The 13,473-nt window shown below is 35.0% G+C and overlaps 1 protein-coding gene across 9 annotated transcripts in view; it reads right to left on the bottom strand.

The window, feature by feature from the left end:
- Positions 1–13,473, bottom strand: part of ZNF644 (zinc finger protein 644) — a 54,408-nt gene that overhangs the window by 18,926 nt on the left and 22,009 nt on the right. For all 9 annotated transcript variants that reach the window (XR_003252146.1, XR_003252148.1, XR_003252147.1 and 6 more), the window contains exon 2: positions 13,311–13,362. The gene's annotated coding sequence lies outside the window, so the exon portion shown is untranslated. The remainder of the gene's footprint in view (positions 1–13,310; positions 13,363–13,473) is intronic.

Genomic DNA, 13,473 nt, shown 5'->3' with positions numbered 1-13,473 from the left:
AAAAAAAAAAAAAAAAAAAAAGGCAAGGGCACCATACAACCACCTATAAACCAAGATTCCCTTCAAAGCTAAACAATAGCTAAAACTTACATTGTGCAATTTTTAATAGACTCCTTCCCATATTGTGTATTTATAGAGATCATGAACTATTCCATATGGAACAGATTAGAAGACTTCTATGCTAATAGAGCTGTCCCTATATAATTCAGTCTTTGGATCAAGCCCGAAAGCTTACTCTATCAGTAATATCACTGTAACATTTTAATCATTTTCTGCCAATTATCACATTTTTTCCAGCTATCAGGGTGGTGCAATTCCCTATTTTATGTATAGGGCAACAAAAATTATGTTAACAGATTTAAGACAGTGCTATTAAAGCAAGCATATATCTTTTTAAATTACAGGAATTTAGAGACTTGTGATAACAGAGCCCAAATTCAATACTTCATTTACAGTAAAATTATCTCCTTCAACGTGTAGATACATATGCAATAACAAAAATACATGTAACTAGATAAATGCAATGAAAATTACACACTGCCATTGTTTTTGAGGAAAATGTTACTGTTTAACCTGTACCATTCGGGAAGCACAACATTCAAACTGAAACACTACCTAACCCTGAGCACTCTGGGGAGAGGGGAGGAAAAACAAAAAGAAAAACCCCAACCACTGTAGCAACTAAGATTCAACCAAGACTATACAATATTCTTACCATATTTTCATCACTCACTTTTAAAAGCATCAGTCTCTCCACCACATCAGAAATACACACAGTACTAATTCTGTCAGAATATATAGTAATTAACCCATATTTACTGTACTTGAAAAGCTAAACATTCTAGAGATTAAGCTTTTAATTTCATGTTGCAAATAATGCTTAATAGATCCCCTGCCAAAGCAAGCACTATGCAGTTGGGCTAAATTTTTATTTAAGCACAGAACAACTGCTGACTAAAACCTTCAATGACACACTGTTTGCAGGTGCTATTGCAATGTATTGAGGAGATACTGTATAAATACGGAATGACAATGCTTCAAAAGCCTATACAAGCACATACAAGTAGAAAACAATCAAAGATTTAGCTAGGCCACGTTCCACTCCACCTCAATTTAATTATGGAATACTTGTAAATTTACATGTTAAGTTCTTATACAGTTTTTGATCTATTTATTTCTTCATAAAACATCAGTTTTAGAAAATCATAATGAGTTCTGTAGATAAGGCTGCCTGTGGCCAGATACTGTAAGCATTAAAAAAAGTGTAAGGTCAGATCTGTCTTCAGGCTGACAGATATCATTTAAATGCCTTAAGCTAATCTTATTGTCTCAAAAATCTCAAACATCAGTATTTTTGCAAACTATCAGCACTTGCTATAACACCCATACTACACTACATCTTGAGGTTACTACAGAAGAAATGAGGTGATAATTGCATATTAACATAATTATTCGGTAATCCCTCTGAGCAAGCTTCCTAGGTCACTCAGTAATTCAGATTAGCCACAACCTTCCTGTCATCAGATCTATGCTGTCCACTTTCTGTTCATTAATAATTCTTTTTGATAGGAAATGTACTTAATTCCATTCTTCTATGTACATTATTAATTATATTTATTACAAGTAGGTTTACAACATTTCCAAGTTCTCTTTTCATGATGACAACCTTCGCTATGTAATAGGGTCACACACCAAATTAAGAGTAATGCCTTCATACAATGCTAGTTCATTAAAACCATGCTCTAGAGCTAAATGTAGTTTGCTGTTGCATCCTGGCAGTTGCAGTTAGAATTTCTCAGGTGTTTTTTTTTTTTTTTTTTTTGGGGGGGGGGGCACACTTTATTTTACAAGGGTTTTAGGATCTGAAAGCTCACTAGAGCTGAAAAATTAAGATGGAGCAATTTGGATGAGTTTGTGAAAAGCATGAAGTGCTTTTCTGTGGTTAAATACTAAGTTTCTCATTAAATCTATAAATACAACCCAATGAGCTGAAAGCATACACAGTGACTATTAAGTAGCACAAAAACTTAGAAGTCATTTTCTAAATGGATTGAATTTACAGCCTAGTTACCAAAAGTGAAGAAATATAAATTATTTCAACAGTGCTGTAACGAAAAACACCCCAAAACTCAAAAAACCCACTTGTCCTGTGCTAAGTAACTCCTCATTAAGTCAAGTTCTTTAAGCAGACATAGGAATAGCCAGGACACTCAAGAGATGATTCAAACATTCAAGGGATACGAATGGTGTTCCAGGTTCCCCCAGCTTTCACTTAGATTTGTTATTTCAAGACTTTATTATGTAAATATAGAAAACTAGTAAAATCCATCATTTTATCCACAAGTGTTCCTGCAATAAAGCTGAGATGCATGAGATGATGGAATCAAAGTCACAGATTTTTAAGCAACAAACAGCAGACCAGAGAAAGCTTAAATTTGTCATGGCACAGGACTAAAGCAGAGGCTCCTTCCATTTCTGCCACAATATACAGGCTATTCCTTTATTAACTTAATTATGACAAATTTGGTGAAAAATTTAAGAACCTTTGGAAAAATGAATGACCATATGGAAAAAGAGGGACTAGCACAAGTTTTCCAGGAGTCAACTGAGGGAGAGGAGGAGACTGACAGTGACTGCCTCCTAAAGTACCAAGTATATTAGCATAAACCAGCCACATTTTCAGAAAAATCATGTTAGATATTTGGATGATGTTTGTGTTTCTTCCACACAGTAATGCATAGCAAACTTCATACCTACTGAGTTTTGGGTGTTATCTAGCAATACAAATACCCAAAAATCAATAAATTATGACACTTTTTTGATCATTAGAAAGATATGTGTTACAGGATTTGTTCTTTATTTCTTCTTAAAAGCTATCCTGATCCATTCTTCAGTTGGAAACAGAACTACAAAGCCCTACAACCGAAGGACAAGTCCTTGACTCACTCTGCCCTCCTCCAGTTTTCTATCTGTGTTTGCAAATTAAATGTTTTAAAATACATTCCCTTCTACATTACAAAATTGTTTGCATCTATGTTGACTGCCTTACTTTAAAACCTGCAAACTTTTGTAGTGAACAGAGCTGCTTAATACGTATACCACAATACTAAGAACATTGCCCTCCCACACTTACTTTACATACAAGCATGCGGTTATTAATATAGCTATAGGCTGAAGAATTGTATTGAAAAGCAAATATACCCGAAATTCTGATATGTCACTGTTAACATGAAAACCCAAACACTGGAGAACCCTCACAGCTAATCATACTCCCACATCAGAATTGCTTTTTAAAGCAGTGGAAAAAAAAAAACACACTGACACAACATGAAGAAGTTGCATTATTAAGCAAAAAAAATACAAAGTTACTACTGCCCATAGTAACAGAACAAACACCTTTTTGGATTCTTACCAAATCCTTAAAAAGAGTGTAACAAGAAAATAATTAAAACAAAATGGAAAAGATTTCTCCCAATTGTCAGATTTCTGTGGGGGAAGCTCACCAAGGCCAAGTACAACAGCAAGCACACAGCCTTTTCTCCAGGAGCTTGCAGAGGATCAACACAATTGGAAAAGAGACAGAACTACCACTGCTCAGGAATGGGAAAACTCTCCAGTCCAGCTTCCATCAGCTGGACAGCTTTATTGCAAAAGGAAGGTGCTCTGCACAGACCATGACTTAAACCCCAACTGCTGCTATTTGTGCAATCCTCCCTGACCAGAGACACAAGTATTAATTCTAATTCCTGCTAAAACACTACAAGCCTTGATAGCGTAAGTACCATTTACGTCTCTTATTGCCTGCCAGAGCATATATAGGTCACTTAACGCTGATCTCAAACACACTTCTCTGGATCCGTGTTTTAAGTAAAAACTCAATTTAGAGCAAATATGACTAAAAAGAACCAAGCCAGCTAACTATTCCTTATCTGATCATACGACACTTCAGATTTCTAAGCTATTTCTGACTAACTCTACAACACACATCCAACCTCAGTGAAAAGTCTGAGAGAAATTTCAAACAAAAATATTTTTTCAAGACATCACTTGAAAAATTGAAATATAAGACTTTTCCTATATTTTGAAAAAGAAAAAAAGCATTTGTAATGCAGAATAGAGGAAAAAGAAAACTAGTGTTCTACAAGAAATTTGCTAGTTCCTAGGATTCAGAATTCTCTAAACAACAAAAAGACATTAAGTCAGTAAATGCTTTAAAAATTAGAGTGCAAGCCAAATTGCAAGCAGGTTCTCCATGATGACACTTACTGTCTCAAGTTCAGATCTTTCAGGAAAAGTAGGATGGTATTCTACTAATCCATCAGCCTACAAAAGAAGCCAATCTTTTCAGTAAGATTGYACTTGGAAACGTCAAGCCCCAAGCATAGTATTTTTCAGAAAGTTTATTTACCTGAAAATTTGATTCTAATGAAACAGCTTCTTCAAAAGTTATGTATCAGTTAGTAACAGAAAAATGTTTCCTTTAAAAAAAAAAGTCAAAATTTTAGCACTTGATTTCTTGTCTGCAATATTTAAGAGCAGTATTTTAACATCTCATATCTTAAAGAAAAGATTTCACAACTGTAAGACAGTACGACTGTCTTACAATTGAAAAATCCTAGAACACCATTACTGCCACCAACCATTCTTAATCTTATTTCTCTAATATTGATTTGCTTGGGAAAATAAATCAATTTGTCACTTACAATAGGGTGCATCATGTTAAAATTCAATACAGAAGCCAATAAAATAAATGACAATTTAAGCGCCAAAAGAATCAGATATATGATTTTAAATTTTCTGTCTAGTTGTAAGCACTAATGTGGCATGTTAAGAGGGTTACATTGCCCAAGATTATTTTTTAAGTGAATTAGTTATTTCTAAAAGATGCCTAGCCAATACAAAAACAAGATTTTGAATCTAGCAGCCTCAGAACAGTTACAGCTTGAGCGGAAACTCAAGGCTTCCACAACTCCCCACCATATTCCATACCTCTGTCTATAAAGGATAATCGACTACTTCAGTCTCTACATTTATGCAGATGTCTGTCTAGTTTGCACTTTCAGTAGTACGATCAAGTTTGAAATGGCAGGCCAATAATTTTTACTAAGGATGAGAAGAACTACAATCAAATTATTAAATTTTCCAAGATGCACATGTACATGGCAATCAATAACAACATTCCAATAAGATGGATAAAGGTTAGAAAAACACAGTTCATACTGCTGTGTTTAAACAATATTTGAGAGCAGTTTAAACAAAGTTTTCTGTTTATTTACACATAAGCAGAGAAAGAACCAGTGCTCCCAGACTAGATTTTATCATAATTACCTCAATTAGTTTCTCGATTTTTAAAAAGACCCAATGACACAAACTTTAAAGAAGCCTATTTTTGAATTGATAACATTGTCAACGTTGGGCTACAAGCAGTAGCCACTTCAGATGAAATACAGGAAAAAATGCTTCTGATCTAAAGCCCTAAAAAAAGGCAAAGAAATTACTTTTTGACAAAAGGTACAAGTAACTTCAATTTGCTTCTACCAGATCCCAAGCAAAACTGTGTTTTATGATTCTAAAACGTTAAGAACAATTCATTCTTTTTACACTAAACATTACATTAGAAGAGGCATATAACTTATAACTGAACTGAAATATACCTTCTACAATGTTATTCTTTCTCTTGGAAAGTACTGCATCTCTTAATCCATCTGATAGCAACTACTTGGAAATAAATGTGCATCTCTTTCCCTTTTATTTTTCTGCCCCCCCAACAATTTAAAGTTGAAGTTGATAAATCTTGCTACACCTTTGTTGCTAGAAGTGCTTAGTATCAGACCTCTTCCTCAATTACTTAAAGTGATTACAAAATTTCTAACACTTGCTTAAGAAACTTAAGTACATAGATGTCTTTACGTCTTATTTATAAGGAATATTTGCCAGAAGGTTAAAGACTCTCTCGACTTAATGCGCTGTGATACTAATGCATAATATTTCTCTAGAAGCCCAAACTCTTACATGCATTGATAAATTCTTTTCCTTCCTATCAATCTCACATACTTGCATATTTTTCCTCTGAAAAAACTAAACCCTTGATAGAACACTCTTCATTTTTTTTCTCATCACCATTACCTGCCTTTTTTAGTCAAATGTATTCTGATGCCTAATGTAAGGTACCAACAATTGTTTTACCCAGACACAATACGATGAATATTTCATTTTATTAATTAGTAGCAATGTTCCTCATGCTCAGGTTTTATTCACTTCACTTTTTCTTTCATTTCAAAGCATCAGCAATATAGGTACAAGAGTATTTTATCAAAAAAGTTTCCAGCTACTATTTCTGATTCATCATTTTGACAATTCAAGAAACTTTCAATGAAAGTTTAGGTATACAGCAAAATGACATTTTCTCTAACCCAAGTTAAGCATAATGTAATCATAGCAACATGACAATTCGCTGCTCCTCTTCCTCTGTACCTCTCCTTTGGTGTTCCTGCTTTCCAGGGTTCTCTCACAAAAGATTACTGTTATTACTCCCAAATACATCAATATGTGTTTCCCAAGCTTCATCTCATTTTCTACTAATGTTTCTAAAATTCAGGACTTTCCACAACCAATACATTTACCTATTAGCAGGATGAGCCCATCTTCTAGGTTAGGATAATTTGCCTGGATGCTTTCTTGATATTTCACACCTCAAAAGGGCATAAGGATGCTGGATACTTAGTGTCTACTTTTGAGACAATATAAGAAAATATTTCCTCCTCACAGAACTCATCCCCTGTCAGTAATGCTCCATTATAACTAATCACAGCGAGGGAGAAATTTTGCAAAGAAAGCATGTTTAGGAAAGTACCAGCATCTTTGCAGGCTCGTGTGTGTGTGTGTGTGTGTGTGTGTGTGTGTGTGTGTGTGTACACGCATGGAGGCGTGTGTGTGGGGGGAGGTGGGAGGGATGGAGGTAGGAATGCTAAAATGAAAGGCCTGCTGCCACTGTGGAATATTTTGGCTGGCAGAAAAGAGAAAGTAGTCTCAACATGGAGCCATACCCTGTCAACTTATTGTGCTATACATTGGAGTTACACTTTTCTCTGCAGCAAAGCCAATTTAAATGACTCCTGCCTTCCTCTGCGCCTTCACATTCCTTCCTTCAGTTTATCAACAACAACTTCATTATCTTGTTTAGAAGGCTGCGACCAGACACTGCTGCATCAGCACAACCGAGAGGCAACAAACTAAGAGTAAGGCACAAACTTTTACTAGCTTTGTTGATGGAAAAACTGAATGTGGAATCTTTCTAAAATGTTATTTTAATATATAAGAAAATTTGAAAAAGCAGGGAAAATTTCAGAGGCAAAAAAAGCAGTTCTGTCAGTCTTCTGTTTGCCTGCAAGAGACAACACTACAAAGAGGAGCACTATCATGAAGCAAATTTCATGTTCTAAAATTCCACTGAAGTGCACTATTCAATGGAAATACAATGCCAGAAGTAAATGCTATGATAATTCAAACTGGAGAACAGTAAATACATCTTCCGTGAATACTATTAATACAAGGAATTATCTTAAATTACTTATTGGACATGATAGCTAGATTTTCCATTGACATACACAAGTGTAACTCTCTCCAGTAGTTCAGATAAAAAGTATTTTTCATTTCTAAAATACATCAGTAACTTTCAAAAAAATCTTAGAACAAAGCTACTCCCCCTTAACCTACAGTTTTAAAGGATTAAAGCCAGTTTATCGGCTCTGAAACGAGTCCTTTCGAAGCCAAGTACTGCCACCAAGTGGTGGTCAGCTTCTCTATGATTTTCCCCATCTGCAAAGGCCACAGAACTGAACACATCCCCCCTCCTCCAAATGAGGAGGGCAGACTCATGGGGTACTAAGACAAATATTTAAAATTAGTCAATCCAAGCAAAACTGCCGAGCTTTCATATGCAAATCTGAACTGCCTTTCAATTTAAAAGTGATTTTTCCTACAATAAAGTCTTTTGGTTCACAAACATCTATTGTGATCAGTGAGTAAAGAAAGAACACTTTCTTCCAACAGGTGCCTGGTACGTATACCGGAGCAAACCAATTCTAATGATTAGTTATCTTCCCTGACTGCTATGCAAGTTCACCAACTATTGCAACTATAGGATCACTCAAGTCATATTCTCACAGTAACCACAAACTCCAGAGAAAGCCGAATTCAGTAACTGGAACAAAAACCTTTAAAGTTACAAACATCCAGCTTTTTATTTGAATAGTATGCAGGTTGTTCACGTTTACACTATGTTAGTATGTAAACATCACAACCAGACTGGGAAGGATTTCCAGAAATCAGGTTCATCTGACTGTTTTGACAAGAGTATTTTTCAAATACATCCAACTATACTGTTCCTTATCTGCCCGAGTTAGCCCTGAAGTGTCAGTACCAAAGATCATAGAGGAAGGGAACCTGCATGACAACAACATGATGCAACATAATGGATTTACAGTACAATTTTCTTGAAGACATTAAAAACAGTCCAACTCAATTTTATTGAAATGTATCTTGGAACAAGATATATCTTTCAACTTTAGGAAAATTTTGACCTTAATTAAAAAAAAGTTATTCTTCTCTCCAGCATGACCTGAAATGCATCAAGTAATTGTTGATGGTTTTTGCTTTTTTGACTGATATCCACTTCCTAAACACATTTTAATAGTACAGTATAATGAATTTTAAGATTGCACCTCCTACTGGTGTAAAGACTTCTTAACCCTTAAAGCATGCTATCCTTCTCAATTACAAATGTTTTTGGATAAAGACTCCCTGAAATGAACACTCTGTTTTTACTCATTTACTTCAGAGCCTTATCATAGTGAATTATATTTAGTGATGTTCACTGCTCCTCATCAGCAGACTGGCTCTCACCATCCTTTATTACAGATACACACTTTCTACGATCAAGGGTTAAAAAGCTTGTAAATAACAGTGCTAGGAAAAGCTAAAAAACATCTTGTACCCTTTTAGTTTAAGAACAAAAAAATTCTGTCAAATTGGAGAAAGTTATCTTTTCAAGTATAAATCCTTACTGATGAACATAAAAACTGTATTTCGTAAAAGACCTGTAGCTTTACAACTCTATACATGACCAGATGTACAGACAAAACTCATATTCCAGATAAGATACAGTCACTCCCCTAATAATTGTTTTTTAAAAAAGCCACCCATGAATGATTTAACAACAGTAAAACTCAACTTTAAGTATGTTACCAGGATAATCAGAACAGTAAGATGAAAAYTGTATGAGATTCCTGTCCWAGCGACAAACACAATCAGACATGCCCACAGTTATCATTCTGTGCTGCTTCAACTTCTGTGGTCATATTATTAATTTGCTACATTTTCTATGTTTAGGTACAGCAATACTGAATACATGAAAGTTTCTGAAAGCAATTCTGTTTTTGCCTGATCTCTCAAATACTTGAAAATCTGACTTCACTCCATATACTGTTATAGGAAAATTGAGCACTACCTCCGTAACCTTTCCTGTTGCATATAAGAAAGTGTGACCTATTATACCACTAACACATTGAGATGAAGATTATTTTTCCTAACTTTCCCCATACATAAAAGATAGGTCCCTCCTACACAGCTCAGAAGATGCAGTACAGACGGCAAAAAAAAAAAGCACTTAAGAGTGAAGACTACAGATACCCCAATAAAGTCCATCACTGCTTGTAAGTAGTATCTTAAACATAYGTATTTTTAACTAGCAATAGATTTTTTGATTCCCTAATGTCAAGATATCACATAATTTTCATTAGAAACTAGGAAAGCAAGTGATTTGTAATTAGAAAAGCAAAAAAAAACCAAATTCACTACTCACATAAAGAATACTTGCATAAAAAGCACCCTTCCAGAGTCATTAGGAAGTACATTCTTGTTAAGAGTATAAGTAACATGTTTGAACAAATCATTAAACTGCAGTTTCAACTAGTGCTTAAGCGACATCAGCTTACACCAGAGGAGGAGTCCACACTGAGTTACAGACACCACAAAAGTTTACAAGATGCTACAGTCACTATGCTTGAGAGGAGACAGAAGTCTAGAGGCAGTTGGGAGATGCAGCTTGTTCAACAGATTCACTTTCAGTATATGAGTATGATAGCAAGCATTAAGTACGTAATCTAATATAGTGGAGAAACTGTATTGTAAAAAGCCTAATTACAGCTTACTTTTCTGCAACGCGTAGGAGTTTTAGCCATTTCAGGGATAACACACTATTTTAAACCCATTAAGTTAACCAGAAGTTAGTCATTATTATGCTAAATTTAACACCAAATACATTTCCAGTCATATTTCTCCTATATAACAGCTATTTCAATACTTGGCATACTGTTGAGTTTTACTCTACTCAAATCCATCACTCCAATTCACAGTTGGATATTATTTTATAAATCTCAGCTCTTTCAAGTCCTCAGTTTGAAGCTACATCTAAATGTAGAAGGCTCTTTCTGAAGTTCCACCTTGTTCATTTCTGTTTAGAAGGCTGCTGCAGGTCACTCTCCTAGACCTCTTGACATTATCACCATTTTCATGAAATTTTTCACCAACTCTCCAGCCAGTGTGTCATGAAAAGAGAAGGGCTTGTTTCCACTCTCAAGAATCATAAGAACGGGCACATTGTGTCATACCACAGACCTATCTAGCCCATGATCTTATTTCCAACAGTGGCTAAGCAGATGCCTAGGAGCAACAAAGAAAGAATACAGTGACATTATCTCAAAATACTCTCCCAGCTTCCAACAATTTGCAGCTTAAGAAATCCCTGTGCAAGAGGTGGAATCTATTAAATCATCCTCATGGATTTCTCTTCCACAAGCTTTGTGGAGCAATCCACAAAACTTTGTGGAAAAACTCTGAAAACTTCTATTGGCAAAAAATCTATTGTTTAACCACACATCAGGTGAAGAACATTGCCTTTTCTTCTTTTGAATCTCAATCTGCTAGTTTAATTTGACATCTCCTAATACTTTTATTTAAGGAGACAGTGAATAATCTGTCCTAATTACCATCTTCCATGTTGCTGTGATTTTATAAAGCTTTCGTATCTTTGTCTCAGTTATCAGCTTTTTATGCTGAGATGTCCCAGCCTACTTAGCAAGTTCCTTGTGCATCTTTCCATACCTCTAGTTATCCCTGCTGCCCTTCTCAAACCTTCTCCAGTTCTGCTGTGTCGTGTTGTTTTTGAGTCACAGGACTAGATCAGCACTCAAGAGGTAATACACACTTCAATGCAATGCAGCTATGGTATACAATAAATGTATATAGCCAGGTACCTGTTTTCTGTTTTGTTCTCTGTTTTTTTCCTGATAATGCATAATGCCTTCTAGTTGATTTATTGACTATTCAGCTGTCATTTTCACAGGACTGTGTCAGAACCTCAAGATCTTATCCAAGCAATAACAATACTGATTGAACATCATTACACTGTTTCCATGAACTCTTTTACACATTTTTCAGTTCTCTTGTTATGTATGCAAGAATACAGGTTTCCTCCTCAGAGACCATGGGTTTTTTTTAATCTTATACATAGCCAACGACCATTAAGATGAAAGGACTCTGGAGTTTCATTCAGATTTCATGCTTAAAAAACAAACACAGTTACTTATATATTACAGACTCTCAATTAATTTTCTAGGTGTCTGTATTTAAACCAGTAACTAGATACCATATAAATCAGAAGCAACAGAACATAAACTAAGTACTGAAATCATTTGAAGGCACAGGGAACAATCTAAACCTTACTGCAAATTCAAGCCATCTCCCTAGCCATAATTCTTTTGTTTTGAACTCAAGCTCAGATCAAGAAAAATATTTCTTTTTGCAGAGTTGTATCTATTCCTCCTTTTTAAAGCAGCATGTTCTAGAAACTTTTGAAGTCAGGCTAAGACATTAAATATGTCTCTACATACACATAAGCATACACACATACAAGCAGTATAACTTGCCTTTTAACTGTTCATAGTTCAGAAGACAATTCATAATCTAAACCCTGAATCAGTTATATATTATACAAAGGAACCACACTGAAAAGAGCAGCTATTTCCAAATTCCCCACAAAGTGTTCTGCTTTAATATTTTAAAGTTGAGAGCAGTAGCTCTTCAAAAGTCTTAGCAGAATAGAAAATACAAACAAAGCAGGTCAGGCCTATCTTAAAATGCACATCCTATATTTTTAAAAGCTCCAATAAGTATTTTAAGCTTACACATTAATCAGAGATTAGAGAGGAAGAACAAGCACGTTTGAGTGTATGGAATCTCCCTCTCACCTCTTCAAAACATCAAGTTCCCAAAAGCCGCTTTACTCAGAGATGGCATATTAGCAAAACAGTAAGCAGAAAATTAACAGAGAACTTAGCTTTTATTTGGTAAGGAAACTGGTGCACATAGTATACCATAATGACCTGTCTCCACAGTAAAGAAAATTATTGAACTTTGGGGCCTTACCTAAAGACAATCATTAAAGAATCAAGCTATTTTAAAACAGTTTAAAGTGAATTGTTGTTAAATTTGTTTCACATGATTTAATGGGATATTAATTAATGGATAGCAATTTCATAGTTCAAAATCTCCCTGAAGTAGAACATCAAGTAATCTGAAGAGAAACAAAACCTGGGCTTAAGTGAAATTTTTTATCTCAAACTAGTTACTGTAATTGAAGGGGGGAGGCAGGGGGAGGCACATAATGCCCAGGTTCTACAGTCCATGAGTACTAGCAGTAAACCTCCATATACTCAGTCTTTCAAATACCTCCCCAAAGAGTTCCTGAGGACAGGAAAGGAAAGAAGAAAAGTCGAATTTCATTATTAAAAACATGAAATGTTATTCTGGTAGATAGTCAAATTTCCCATACACCTATTCAGTAAGAGAATAAAGTACAAGTTTAACACACTATGACAACGTAACAAACTTCATTTTCAGTACTTTCAAACCGGGTGGATAATATGCAGAGAAAGAAGTTAATTTGAAGTCTTCATAATTTTGGTTCTCAACAGCTAACAGAAGGCCATGATAACTTCTTGACTGTAACAATTTACGGAGGAAAAACATACTTGTCACCATAATTTTACATGTATTTAAATATATTTGGGAGAYTGTTTGGTCCTTTCTTTTGGTACACTTTCCTACATCTACAAATTACAGTAACCAAGATACAAGTTTCATCAAAATTCTTTTTTTTTTCCTCTCTCTTCACTGACCATTTTTTTTCTGAGCATTTAACAGTATGTGCTGTTAAATCCAAGGAATCTGTCAAAAATATTTTTACTTACCATAGTTTTACTTGCATTAAGCTGAGAGTTCCAATTCCACATTAACACAAACCTGCAAAATAAAACAAGAACTTACTGTACAGTTACCATCGTTTTCTGCTTGTCCACTAGAATATTCAACAAGAAAAGCAAAGCAGGAAGGCAAGAAATCCATACCTATAAA

This window comes from Apteryx rowi, unplaced genomic scaffold (genome assembly GCF_003343035.1).
Source record: "Apteryx rowi isolate R43461 unplaced genomic scaffold, aptRow1 scaffold_14, whole genome shotgun sequence".
In the NCBI taxonomy this organism is placed as follows: Eukaryota; Metazoa; Chordata; class Aves; order Apterygiformes; family Apterygidae; genus Apteryx; species Apteryx rowi.
This window is presented reverse-complemented; position numbering and strand designations above follow the sequence as displayed.